At 43.3% G+C, this 12,647-nt stretch overlaps 1 protein-coding gene across 2 annotated transcripts in view; it reads left to right on the plus strand.

Annotated features, from left to right (window-relative positions):
- The window catches only part of nectin1b (nectin cell adhesion molecule 1b), a 152,306-nt gene that overhangs the window by 16,937 nt on the left and 122,722 nt on the right, over positions 1 to 12,647 (plus strand). Inside the window, exon 1 of one of the 2 annotated variants that reach the window (XM_055513804.1) lies at positions 12,013 to 12,029. The exons of the other annotated variant lie outside the window; for it this stretch is intronic. The gene's annotated coding sequence lies outside the window, so the exon portion shown is untranslated. Of the gene's footprint in view, positions 1 to 12,012; positions 12,030 to 12,647 lie in introns of those variants that run through there. 2 annotated transcript variants of the gene reach the window in all.

Here is a 12,647-nt window from a genome sequence, read left to right on the forward strand (position 1 = left end):
GTTTCTGATTAAAAAGCTTTAGGTGAGAGCAATTGTAAAAGCACTCTCCTTCTCCACAGGGTTCGGTGGGGTCCGACCTCTTGGCGTGTCTGACCACCGCTCAGTGATTTCCACAGTGGTGTCTTCAGATGCACCCGGCTGAGTCTTTCCTTTTATTTTACATCATCCTCTACTTGAATATTTGACATTCATCAAATGGCGGATGAGCGCGTCACAGTTGAGCATCTCCTGAACGCCTGCCACATCCCATTTTTTTTGTCCTTGAGCAACATCCAGGTTAGGTAATAAAACAGCCAGGTACATCTGAGAGGAGCAGAAAGGAGAAATTGCGTTGTGCTCAGTGGACCATTAACCGCAATGAGACGGCAGCGCCTCTCTGTTCGCTGCTGCCTCTTTGTACTGGTGATTTGTGTTTACATACGCGTCCTCTCATGTTTGGGGGTCAATCTTCTCAACGACTGGAAAGCATAAGCAGCAGCAGCTCCGTCACACGCTCCAGAGGCATCGTCTCCTTTACTTAGGTCATATGGTAAATCATCCTTTATCACATCTCTGTGCCTTTACATTTTTTATTCATACATCACGGTTTACAGGGTTTCCTTCACTCAGTGGTCTCTGCACTGGATGGCTATTACTCTTTAATAAGAAATAAAAATATTAGGATAAATTAGCCAATTAGCTTCAGCATCTTTTCTAGGTATACAAACTGAGAAGATGTTGTATATTATCACCATCGCAGCTGTTTACGACGAGCTCATGAAGCTATACAGCAATCCGCTATTTTGTGTAGCTCCCAAAATATCAGTAATGTGTTAACCATTAAAAGCAGCAGTGAATGCACTGATGTGTGCGTCCCACAGAGAGATTCAAAACCCCCACTTGCCTGTAGTCGGCCGCTTTTATGCTATGAGCTTAGAGGGAGCGCTGCAGTGGAGCAGCCCACACTCTGTAAACCAAAGGTGAAGAAAGGCGAGGAGAAGAAACAAGGCACATAAAATAAAAGTTCAAAGTGATTTCAACACGGAGCGAGAAGAAAGCAGCTGCAGCTGAATATTACAGAGGCGAAAAAGCCCGACATGAAAATTAATCTGGAGAAGGCTCATTGATATCGGAGCTCTGCTAGGGGCAAATGTGTCTTAGTTGGTTTTTCTACATGAACTTTTAATATTACATTACATTTATTATACATATATATTTGTACCAGTTGATGTACATGTGCTGACATTAAACGGATAAAGTACAATATTTTTATTGTCATATTACATATTTTTAGCCGTGTGTTACTGAATACCAAACTGAATTACAGTCAGTTAGCTGGACCTTTAATATATGCTAAGTAATGTATGTACATTTAATAAAACCCCGCCGCAGTGGGAGTGGGGAAGAATCCTTCTTGTCCAACCAGTAAACGAGGATCCAGACTCTGTTTATAAATGCCACTGGACTCTCACTCTGACAGACTGAGAGCTTGTTTATTTCACAGTTGGGACTTTTTCCCCCATCAGCATCCAGTAAATTGAGTTTTAGGATAGAGCTGTTTATTTTAATATCCCAGGCTGTTTGTAACCGTGAAAGCAGGAGATGCTCATCAGCACTTTGAAAAGTATGAACTGTAAAAGCTTCCACGAGAATATGAGCTGGAGCTGCCTGAACATAGTGTCCAAGTCTGTACAACTCCAGGCGTCCTTGATCATTTCTGCTTCTACCAAGCAGTCCTTGACCCGGCACCTTCAGAGCATTTCTCTGCATTCTTCCAGCTCAAGATTTAAGATTACCTTGGTGAAATTACAGGGTTGGAAATAAGTTGTAGTGAGGAAGAACCGTTGTGTTGTTTCAGCAGCCGTCCTTTGAATTGCTGCAATTTGAACGGATGCAAATGAGCCGTTAACACATCCTTATAGAGGATCTAGTGCAACCTGTGTGCAGTGATGGACAGTTGTTTATTATAGCAAGCTGCAATTATATAAAGACACCTCCTGCCAATTTGTGGCTCCTCTCGGCACCCACAGAGATGCCGTCTTTGGATCCTGTAGCGAACATGTTTAGCATTTGAATTGATTATCTGCAGCGGTGAAGCAGTTCATATAATCAGGAGGTTTTCATTGCAGCTTGTTCAAACGTTATCACTTAGCTGAGTTTTGTTTTTCAGTACAAATAATTTGAAATCTGTGTTGGAGCTTTGAAGCCTTGAAGTGTTCAGATGTGATGTTAAATTGAGGTTTTAATAATTAAAGCTAAAAACCGATGCTTGTTGATGAAACAGGCGAAGCTTCTGTTTGAGCCTCTTACAGTTTTCCAAGGACGAAGGTTTTCTTGTCTCCGTTCCACCCTGTGTGCATTGCTTATCCCCAGGAAGCCACTCACAGTCTGAATTGCACTGTCCTGCGATACCCAAACCTGTCATCATGAAGTTTCTTTATGATCCTGCCGCTGAAATGAAATGATATTTCAATGTCACGCCGTGCCTTCTTTGTAGTAAAGAGGGCGCTGCACCGTAGATACAGTCGGATGAATAGTTATTATCAAACTTTTACAATGCGGTGGTCGGCCTCCACCCCCGGCGGCAGAGCCCTGGTGAGGGAGCAGTTTCCCCCGACAAACTCCACTCATACTGCAGCGTCTTTATTCCCACCACATAAAGACTGATATTACTGCAGCCCCTGCTGCCAACGCGCGCATATTCAGATATGAGGACACGGGTATTTTACTCTGATGCTTTTATGGATCAGGCGTCCGTCCGTTTTCTTGAGATTAATGGAATCAAAAGGCTTTCCAGCGGCTCTGAGGTGTCAAACACTGGGGGCAGAGGCGTGCGGTAAAGGTCACCTCTGAACGTCCTGCTGCGGAAGCCTGAAGCCAGTTCCGGCTCGGCCTTCCTGATTTCCTTGAATAAAATGCTAAATGGACAATGGGCGTGTCTCCAGTTTTGGCATTGTGTAATTATGAGCCGTGTTTCCCTGCAAACTGTCCGCCTTCTCTCAGCTTCGGTTAGCACACAAGCATTCGCACCGTAAACGCCTCTGGCATATTAATTGGGAAACGGCGTAATCAAATCTATTGTATTTTAATGTGACATGATTTATGCTCTGCATCTTGGACTGCAAGAAATTACAGAGATAATGTTTTGCTACAGGAAGTATGCAAATCTGCTTATTCGTTGCAAAATGCAAAGCTGCTGCTCTTTAAAAAAAAAATAAAAAAGGAAGAGGTGATAAAAATATGGGAACTTAAAAGAACTTAACATCCACCAGTTATAGAATGAATCATTATCCTGAGGTTTTGGATTGTGTAGCCTATAATTTAAAGTGAGATAGAAAACCTGAGGGAGGTGTAGACACGACGTTTGGCTCACAAATGGATTCATGTGGCTGTTCCTCGGCGTACGCGCCCTAATTGACATATCTGCACGCACACGCGTGTCTGGCGGCTCCGAGGCAGCGCATAAAGCTGCACTCCGCTCAGATGCACTTTTTATTTACGCCTCCTGTAGAAGCTTAATCTTAACGTAGAGGAGCAGCGAGGACGCCTTCCTTAATTCAGACTCTCGGTTCCTCCTCACATAAATCTTTAGCGTGGAGCCTCGCACACAGGAGGAAAAAAAACAAATCAAAAGCAAAAAGTGAAATCTAAAGCTGCTGCCTGGAGCAATTACTCCAGACTCTGTTATGTCAGCTCTTTTGCCTCTTGGTGTCATTTAGTATAAAGTGATCAGAGACTCTCCAGATTGGTAAATATGACTGTGCTGTGTGCTGTTCACGGGCAAAGCCTTTTAATGTTCAACTTAAGTTTATTTAAAACTTCACTTTCCGTTGCCTGCTACAAAATTTACGTCAAAGTCTGAATCGGCCCCTTAAGGGAAAAAATGAAACCCGCTGTGTTTAAATAAGCTATTAAACAAACGCTCACAAGGTAAAATATGAAATGGCCTTTTTCAAATCCGAGCTAATTCTGAGTGGAGGCTGCCGTCGGACCGCTTGGCCCGTGGGCACAGGTCGCAAAACCTCAATTACATATTCATTTGTGTTTTATTAGGGTTTTCTAGTTCGCAAAGAGACATAATAAAGCAAAACAAAGACCAGTGAGGATTATTGTGTTCATGAATACATGTTGTGTGTTAAAGCTAAATGCTTCAGTTTGTTCCATTCAGGCCTGTTTAGACGGATAATAGTGTGTTTTTACTCGTCAGTGACACGTTTAGTCTTCTTCTGTGTGAAGCCCAGTGTTAAGTGCAAACATGTCACATTTTCACCCATGAGTGACTCTGCTCAGCTCGTAAAAGGCCCAACAACGGTTTAAATCAAAAGGGCAAACCTCCCCACAAAGTAATTGTGGCGTCTAATCTGATCATCCTAATGCAACGTATTCACCGCTGGTTCTGCCTCATCACACTCATCTGGCAGCGATGAGACGGGGCCCAGATTACAGCGTCCCCTAATAAATGCTGAGGAGAAGCCACCTTGCAGGTGCTGCTTTTTGCAGAATTACAAATGTGGCGCGGAGCGGCCGTGCGGCTGGCGCTGTGCACCCGAGTGAGGCAAAATGCAGCGAGATAGTAAATCACTGGCCGTGGCTCCGAGGCTGAGAGCTCCAGTGGCAGTCAAAATGTTGAGCCGCGTCGGGGATGAGGCACTGTATTGGCAGAGAGCTGAGGGCTGTTTGAAGTGATGAATAGTGGAGCCCAAACACACAACATATCTGGGCACATCCTGTCTTGCTTAGCACCCAGCCAGGGTTTGCTTAGCGGGATGAAACAGATTCATCTCCTCAGCCCAGAAGCAAAGCTCTTCTGTTTTCCACACGTCCCTTGTTTCTCTTCAAACGTGAAAACCGCCTGCACCTTTTCAGATTGGAAGAATGTGCGCTGTATAGAAATGCAGCCTTTTAGATGTCACACTTGGAGCCATTCTTGAGTTTTGCTCGAGTTATCCACTTTGCAGTCTGGAATGGTCCCGCGTTCTTGGCACAATCTATTTTTGCATCCACCATTTGCTAAAACGCAGAGCAGACGGGCAACAACAACAACCTGCCGTCTCCTCCTCTGCCAAACTGTTCCCTCGCTTTGTTTCCACTGTACCAGTTCAAACGGAGGCTCGTCCTCGGCCGAACCCGCTCTCAGTGGCTGCTTAATCACCCTCATTCAACGTCCCTTCACATTATGTTCTCAGTCTTATCTTCCTTTGGATTGAACAGTTTTTTAAATAAACAGATATGAGAACTTTAACTTTTTTAATGATGTAATAGATTGCGTGTGCTGGGTTGTGTTTTTAGCAGCTGTATGGTTGACGTCTGGAATTAATTTTATATTATTTAATATCCCTGAAAAGAAGAGTTTACTGTCTGTCGACTATCTCTAAAAAACATAATTACACATAATATTCAGCATATACTTGACCTTTAGAGAACCCTGTTTACATTTCAGCATCGTCTTCATACTTCCTGGACCATATATTTGCATATTTCTTTTAAAGTTTAATTTGCACTATCACTATCTGACTGGATGTATGTATGTATCAGCATCTGACTGGATGTATGTGATGTGATATGGTGGACATCTATAAAGTCTAAAATATAAATATATTTAAAAATGAAGCGATTATTAATTATTATGAATGCAGTTTTCCTTCAGTTTTATTATTCCTAGATTATGAATTTATAAAACCCACGTCAGCCTCTCCCCACATGGGGTTGTGTGAAGGATGTACATTATCTTACAACTCTGCAGTCGTCTCTCTTGGCTGCCTCATCAAACAATGCCATTATCCCAGATCAGCGTGTGCTACATGGGTAGATAAGAACTGGTAAATTACACAGTTAGAAGCTGCAAGAGGCAGACGGTGAATTCTAGCCAGCAGCCACATTAAATCAGCTCTCCTCGACAGAAAGGTGTCTCCTTTGGATTGAACTCATGTTTAAGTTTTTGCCGCATGGCGCCTCATCTCCCTTTTAAAATACCTCTCTTTTGTCCTTTGTGGAGGTTTTCGATGTCCTGCAGCACATATTACTAAACAGTGGAGTGCATGGACGGACTCCCTCGGAGAGCCAAATTCTAATTATGCAAATTAACAAGACTGTATTTTAATATTGCGCGCTGATAGTGAACTTTCCATTTTTTGGCGAAACTTGATTTTGCTCGGCTGGAAGGTCGGCCTCTCTCCTTTTTTTTTCTTTTTTTTTCATTAAACGTCCGGCCTTGAGGTACTGCCGACAAAGTATAATCACCACTCTGCATTGATATGCTGATCAAATTCGGGGTTGCAGGCATAGATGTGGCTTTCATCCTTGCCATCCTGCCCCCGCGTTTCCCATCAAATATTCAACATCAAATATGCACAAGCATCATCAGTGCAGTGCCGGCGCTCTTCTACGTGCTACCAGGTTACTTCCCGACATCCCACGAAAGATCACACATCCTGGCTGAGCATTTAGGCTGGAGGGGCCGGCTGAAGACATCATCCCCAGTGTGTCTGGAGGCGCGGTGGACGTTCTAAGGGCATTATGCACCTCATTCTGCTAAATGCTTAACGCACATAACGTCGCATTGAACCCAACGGCGTTCCATGAGCTGAAGCCAGTACAGCAGCGCTCTGCATTGAGTTAATACAGTCGTAGCGGTAGCTGGGCTCTGTGCCGCTGCAGTGCATTGGTAACTATCTGCTTATCCGTGTTTCTGCTGCCGCTCTGTTGTTCTTTTCTCGCGCTTCCACAGTGCATCTTTGTGGGTGTCCTCTAGCGATGCTGATGCAGCCAGAACAATCGCATCACACCTCACAGCATCACTGTCATACTCGTCGTAGAGAATGTCCTTTATGTGAACGCTCCTCACACTTGTGCAAAGAAAAGTTTGCAAACTATGCGCCAACTATTTTATTTGTGATTTTCAAGAATACGCGGAAAATCCATCTGATCCATTAGGAACGTACGACGATCAAAATGATGCTCATTATAAAGGGACGCACGTGGTCATTTTCATAATCAGGCTCGGATCAAATAACGCTCCAGGATCCCAAGTTTATTAAAGCTCGCAGTTTATTAAAACTTGTACTTCACAAAGCCACAGTACACACAAATCTCTGAGCAGTGATAACTATCTTCCTGAAGGTCAAGATTTTCAATAGCCTGTCTTCAGATTTCGAGATAGCCAAGGTATGAAGAGATGGAGATAGAATAAGAAAAAATGATTATAGTGGAATCTGGCATTTTCTGGATGAATGCACTTTGGCACTCTGAGACTGATTGTGAGTGACACTCTATGACCAGCCCCAGCCTGTCTGAGCATCTGTGCTGTCAGGGACAGAGAGGGGGGTCTGGTTGTGTTATCATGTGGCTGTTATTCTCCAGCTGAATAACTTACAGCGAGGAGATTATATTCGACAACAGTATACAGACGGAATAAAGCGATGTTGGCATTTTTCCCCTTTTCAGCAGAGGTCTCCCAGGTGATTTCACACGGCTCTGACATCTTTGACCATATTTGGGTTTCTTTGCTTTAAGCATCAGTGGTTTTTAGCAGCTGATTGTGTTTCTCAACAAGGCGTCAACTTTGTTGTCTCGCCTAATTTCGTCAAACATGGGAAATTGATTTTCCACTAATAAATGTGATTGACTTAGCGTTAGGACGATGCCAGTTCGTTAGTTCGTTTGCGCTAGCGTCGACACATCCGGTTTTCACAACAGATAATTGTGTCTGCAGACGCTCAGACTACACAGAGAAATGAGCTCTGTGATTAGAACCGTTGTGGGTGTGTGCGTTGTGTGGGGCCCCGCTCGGTCGGGGGGGGGCACACTGCTGGTGGCTGCTTGAGTCAACGCCCAGTCGCTCAGCGTCCTCGCCAGCTTTGAGAAAATAAGCGTACTTTATAGAGCACTGAAAAGAAAGGTTGTGTCAGAGCAAATAACATCTTTATCTAAATTATTACCAATAGGGATGGAATAAATTTGCCTTTGCTGTCTGTTTCAAACACTTGACTTGTTCCCCATCAGTGTTTGTGTCCTCAGAACATGTTCCCACTTGGTGGGATTTGTGGAGTTTTAAACCTTGAGATAACTTTTGCCGTGAATCATGCTTATTTAAATAAAACTGAATTGAACTGAATACATTTGCTGCTTATGTTTGTGTTTTAGAGTTTGCAGGTTACCATCACTCATGGATATATTCTGAGGAATGTCAGCGCTGTCTAGTGTCTTGGTAAATTGCCTGAGGGGCTCTTTGTTTCCGGCTCTTCGGGACCGTAGGGCATGTGCACCAGGGACCTCCTACGTTTGAGCCTTAATCTGCATGTTCAGCGTGTAAACCCGGCAGCTGTTGGAAACAGTGATGTGCCAAAGATGGCGTTTTGTCACGGTTTGCATGCGAGGACGTGTTTGAATGAGATGTGATTTTATGCTGAGCATCTCAGTCACGCTTCTTCGACTGTACCTGCGGTTCAACCTGATGAACCACAGCTCAAAGTCAGTCTGTAGCTGAAGACTGTGGACATTCTGAAACCAGGCGCGCTGGAGTTTTGTAGAAGTAATCACATGAGTTAAAGACTAAAGATCTCAGATAAATGCACCACATTCAACCTGTGCTGTTAATAATGCAGGCTGTCTTAATTTATTAGGCTGTGTTTGTGTCTTTTATCTGTTCCTAAGGAGCCTGCTGTGCTTTTTCTTTTGTTTTTCTGCCCCTCGCCGGTTCGCTCGTCTGGTATACGCCGTATAATAACGGTAGCGCGGCTCCAACACAAATGATGAAGATTTATTCACCTCCTGTGTGTAGTCGCTGGTGGAGGTGGAGCAGGGCCAGTGGGTGGTTGATGCCTTGGACGCTGCCCCTGGACACCATTAGAAAGCAGAAGTGAGGCTGAGAAAGCGATTAGGAGTTTAAACCTCTATCAGGACACGGTGTTAACCTCAGCTATAGATGCAACACACTATTACTATACATGCAGGCTGTAACAAGTTTAAAGCCTCTTTCTTTTCATTTACGCTGTTAAATTTTCTATAAAGTCTAGATAATAATCCTTTAAACCAATAGCTGGAAGCTGGGGCAGAATGGAGCAGCAGAGGAGCTTCTGTAGGTTTTTCACTGTTGCTTTTTGTCTCTCTTTTTTGGGATGAGATGATGTGTAACACTTCTATTTTTAAACACTTTACACACAACTTGGACATTCAACAACTACAACCTAATGCTGCCTGCGCAGCTACATCGCCGTCTGTCTTTTGTCTTTCAGCAGCTGATAGGAATGAATTATACATGACAGGCATCAGGTTGCTGGTGCCGTCTCATCTGCCTGTTTGGACAGTTTTCCAGTGGACCTCTGTGATGTTGTCAGTTGTTGCTACCTGGAGACTTATGATGCAATGGCCTCAAACAGCATGAGCTGTAAACTGTAAACGCTGTGAGCTGAAATTCCAGCGACCTGCATTTCTCAGGAAACCGCCAGCGCAGCGGTGATGCCGTGTGTGTGAATGCATCCCGTTTGTGCTCATCAAAGAACACACTGCTAGCCTTTGTTGCTACGTCGTGGTCTGTGCAGATACGATGCTTACAGCCGCGTCCTGATTGGAGAGCACATACGCTCGCATGAAACAAAGGATCTCTGTGGCTGAGGGAAGCAGTTAGGCAGCTTTTGTTCTCTCTGCAAAGCTCCTGTTGGCTTGACCTAAGTCAGGATGACATGTTCACCTCCCATCCTCGGTACCTATTTCTGGATGACTGTAACAGACTCTGACATTGCTTGGGGCAGCACTTCCTCTGTATTACTCACAATATAAAGTCCTGCTAATGTATTTGGGTGTTTATTTATCTTGGATAAACGAATAAATAAAACATTTCTGGGAAGTAAATAAGAATATGTTTTACACCATAGCTGATATTTGAATATTCAAAAACCTTTGTCTGGTGTCTAAGGTGAAGCCACGTTAGAATTTGTTTTTCTTTTGTTCTACAAAGTTTAGGGTCTGAAAAGATTAAACAGAAGAAGAAATGCTTCTTTCAAGCACTTGCATTAAAATGAGTCTGGCTTTAAGCAAGTGCAGGAACACAGCACATGTCACTGCATGAAATCTCACTGCACAAAGAACCAGGACTGGCTTGTTTTCCAAATGGAGTATATTTATGATGCAATATATATTTGCCTCCACGCACAGGGACAGCAGTACTTTGTGCAAGAAAGCTTATGACGCTCTGAAATTTTTGTCCAAACTCAATATCTGCAGTATCTTATAGAAAGCACCAGCAGCATTTTGACCTTTGGGGCCCAAACAGGGCCTGGCTATGAATATACAGTAGGAGCGAAGGAATATAGACATCTCATAGACATTAAACATCAATGTATCAGTGATATACAGTAAATAAATGTCATGCATCACATGCACTGAACATCGAACACAGCCCCAGTGACAGTGATAGAATATGTAGCTCCACCCTTCGCTGCTAAAGTTAGCATGTGACGCATTTGGGGCTTTACCGCTATGATACTTTAAGCAACACAAAACTACAGCTCAAATGAAAGCTAAGATTCTAAGGATGCGATGAAGCATGCTAGCATGCTAACAGGTGGTGAGCTATGAGTCAAAGAGCGACGAACGCTAACTTTAAGCAACACAAAACTACAGCTCAAATGAAAGCTATGATTCTAAGGATGCGATGAAGCATGTTAGCATGCTAACAGGTGGTGAGCTATGAGTCAAAGAGCGACGAAGGCTAAGCTAATCGTTAGCTAAATGCTTTGTTCAAACATACATGTTATAGGTTGTAAAGTCCATATTACCAGCACGCAGCGCTGTTGATCCAGTGTTGGCTTTTTAGACCAACTGCAGAGCTTTTTAATGAGTCACACGACACCTCATTGGCTGCAGTCAGTTGTTACTAGGCAGAGATATGACCACCCAGACACGTTCCCCCTCTGGTGGCCATATAGTGACAGGTTTGGACATGCTGTACATGAGCTGTACACTTTCATATACTGTTACATTTGTGTGAGCAGCCATTGTTTGGATATACTGATTACTGTTACTGCTATTTTATGTGCTATTGCAGTGAAAAAAAGAAATCCACACTAGGAAATCCATAACCTCATCTGATGCATTAAAAATCCTGCTTCACTTTATCAAAACCATCTTTTGCTGAGTTAATGTTCACTAATCGTGCTATGATTTTTATGGAGGTTTAGAGCTGCTGAGGGACTATTTTACAGAGATATTCATCCTGAAAGTGCTATTATTTCAGACAGAACTGAAAAATGTTACTTTGTTATTCGTAAACATCGCATCAGTAACACACGCACTCATTTTTACATCTCATCACATCTCACGAGTGCCCCCTTTTATTAAGACATTAACTGCTTTCAAATAGACTTTGTGGTTGCAGAGAGAAGCTCATTTGAATGTGCCTATGCCATTTTTCAGAATAAAATTGGCTAGGGGCCCCAAAGTTGGTCTATGCAAATCATTCAAGATGTCCTTTGACATTGGACACTGTTGATGTCTTAAGGTTTTGTATGTTTGGTCGAGTTTAAAAGCTTTAGTCATTGTGTAATTTAGTGAATTATCTAGAAATACAGTTTCTTTGCTGCTCCCAAAAGTCCAAGACAGCCTCAGGGCAATTTGCAGCCAGGCTAGAACGGAGGAGGCAGAGTCAACTCAAAACTCATTTTAATCAGCCTTTTCTTGCCAGACATAATAGGCTACAATTTTGCTATCTAGTCCATCAGGATAATCACCTTTAGTTTCTCATGGTGCAATCACTTTGACTCTGTATCAAAATTTGAATCACAGAAGGCGGCACAAAGACGTCTTTCAGAAGTCTGATGGGGAAGGAGGACGATCATTAGGAATAAAGTACGCCTGCAGGATTAAAACCAGCTCTGCCATTTAGACGGAGACAGGGTTGAATTTCAGTAATCAAAGGTGCTCGTGTGAATGACGCCGCACTTTTGCTTTGCAGCAGCAGGGGAAGGATAGATGCAGATAACCGCATCAAAGGCGATCACTTACACTCAAGGCTGTGTTGCTGCCGTCTGGTAACACTGACAACAGCATCCGAGGTAATTCTTTTAAATATTCTCTATCCAGTTGTTACAATTACAGCAGTTTAAACACAGTTCGTGCCAATAGTAAATCTACTTTTCAGCGTGAGCAAAGCAAACATCATCACGGTTAAATCTCACATCTGCTCTAATGCCGATTTGTCCAGGAACATGAGGCTAACGAGCGCGTTGTCAAAGACTAAAACTAAACCAAAATCATGGTTGTGTTTCTATTACACTGTTTGTGTCCTTAGCCTTGCTTCATTGCAGAGTCCAAACCTGTAGCGACTGGCGAGATGCAGTCAGATCCTGAGCGTGGCTGAGAGCTCTGTTCTATTTATAATGCACAGGGCACTCGCCTGTCCTCATGAATAAACCTTCCTGGGATGAATGCTTCCCACTGGGACTACAATATGGAAGCAAATGGGAGGGTAATGTCCGCACTTCCATCACACTGAGGCAGAATACATCAACAACTTTCGCAGGGAGCAAATTAATAGATTCGCTCCCAAGCCGAGGATCCTGCCGGCTGCCGTACACACTGAGAAATGTTTAGGGGCATTTTTTGCTAAATAAATCGGAGTCATAAAATAATTATACCTTTATAGAAATACCAACCAAGTGTATTTTGCAGCC

This window comes from Betta splendens, chromosome 13 (genome assembly GCF_900634795.4).
Source record: "Betta splendens chromosome 13, fBetSpl5.4, whole genome shotgun sequence".
Lineage (NCBI taxonomy): Eukaryota > Metazoa > Chordata > Actinopteri > Anabantiformes > Osphronemidae > Betta > Betta splendens.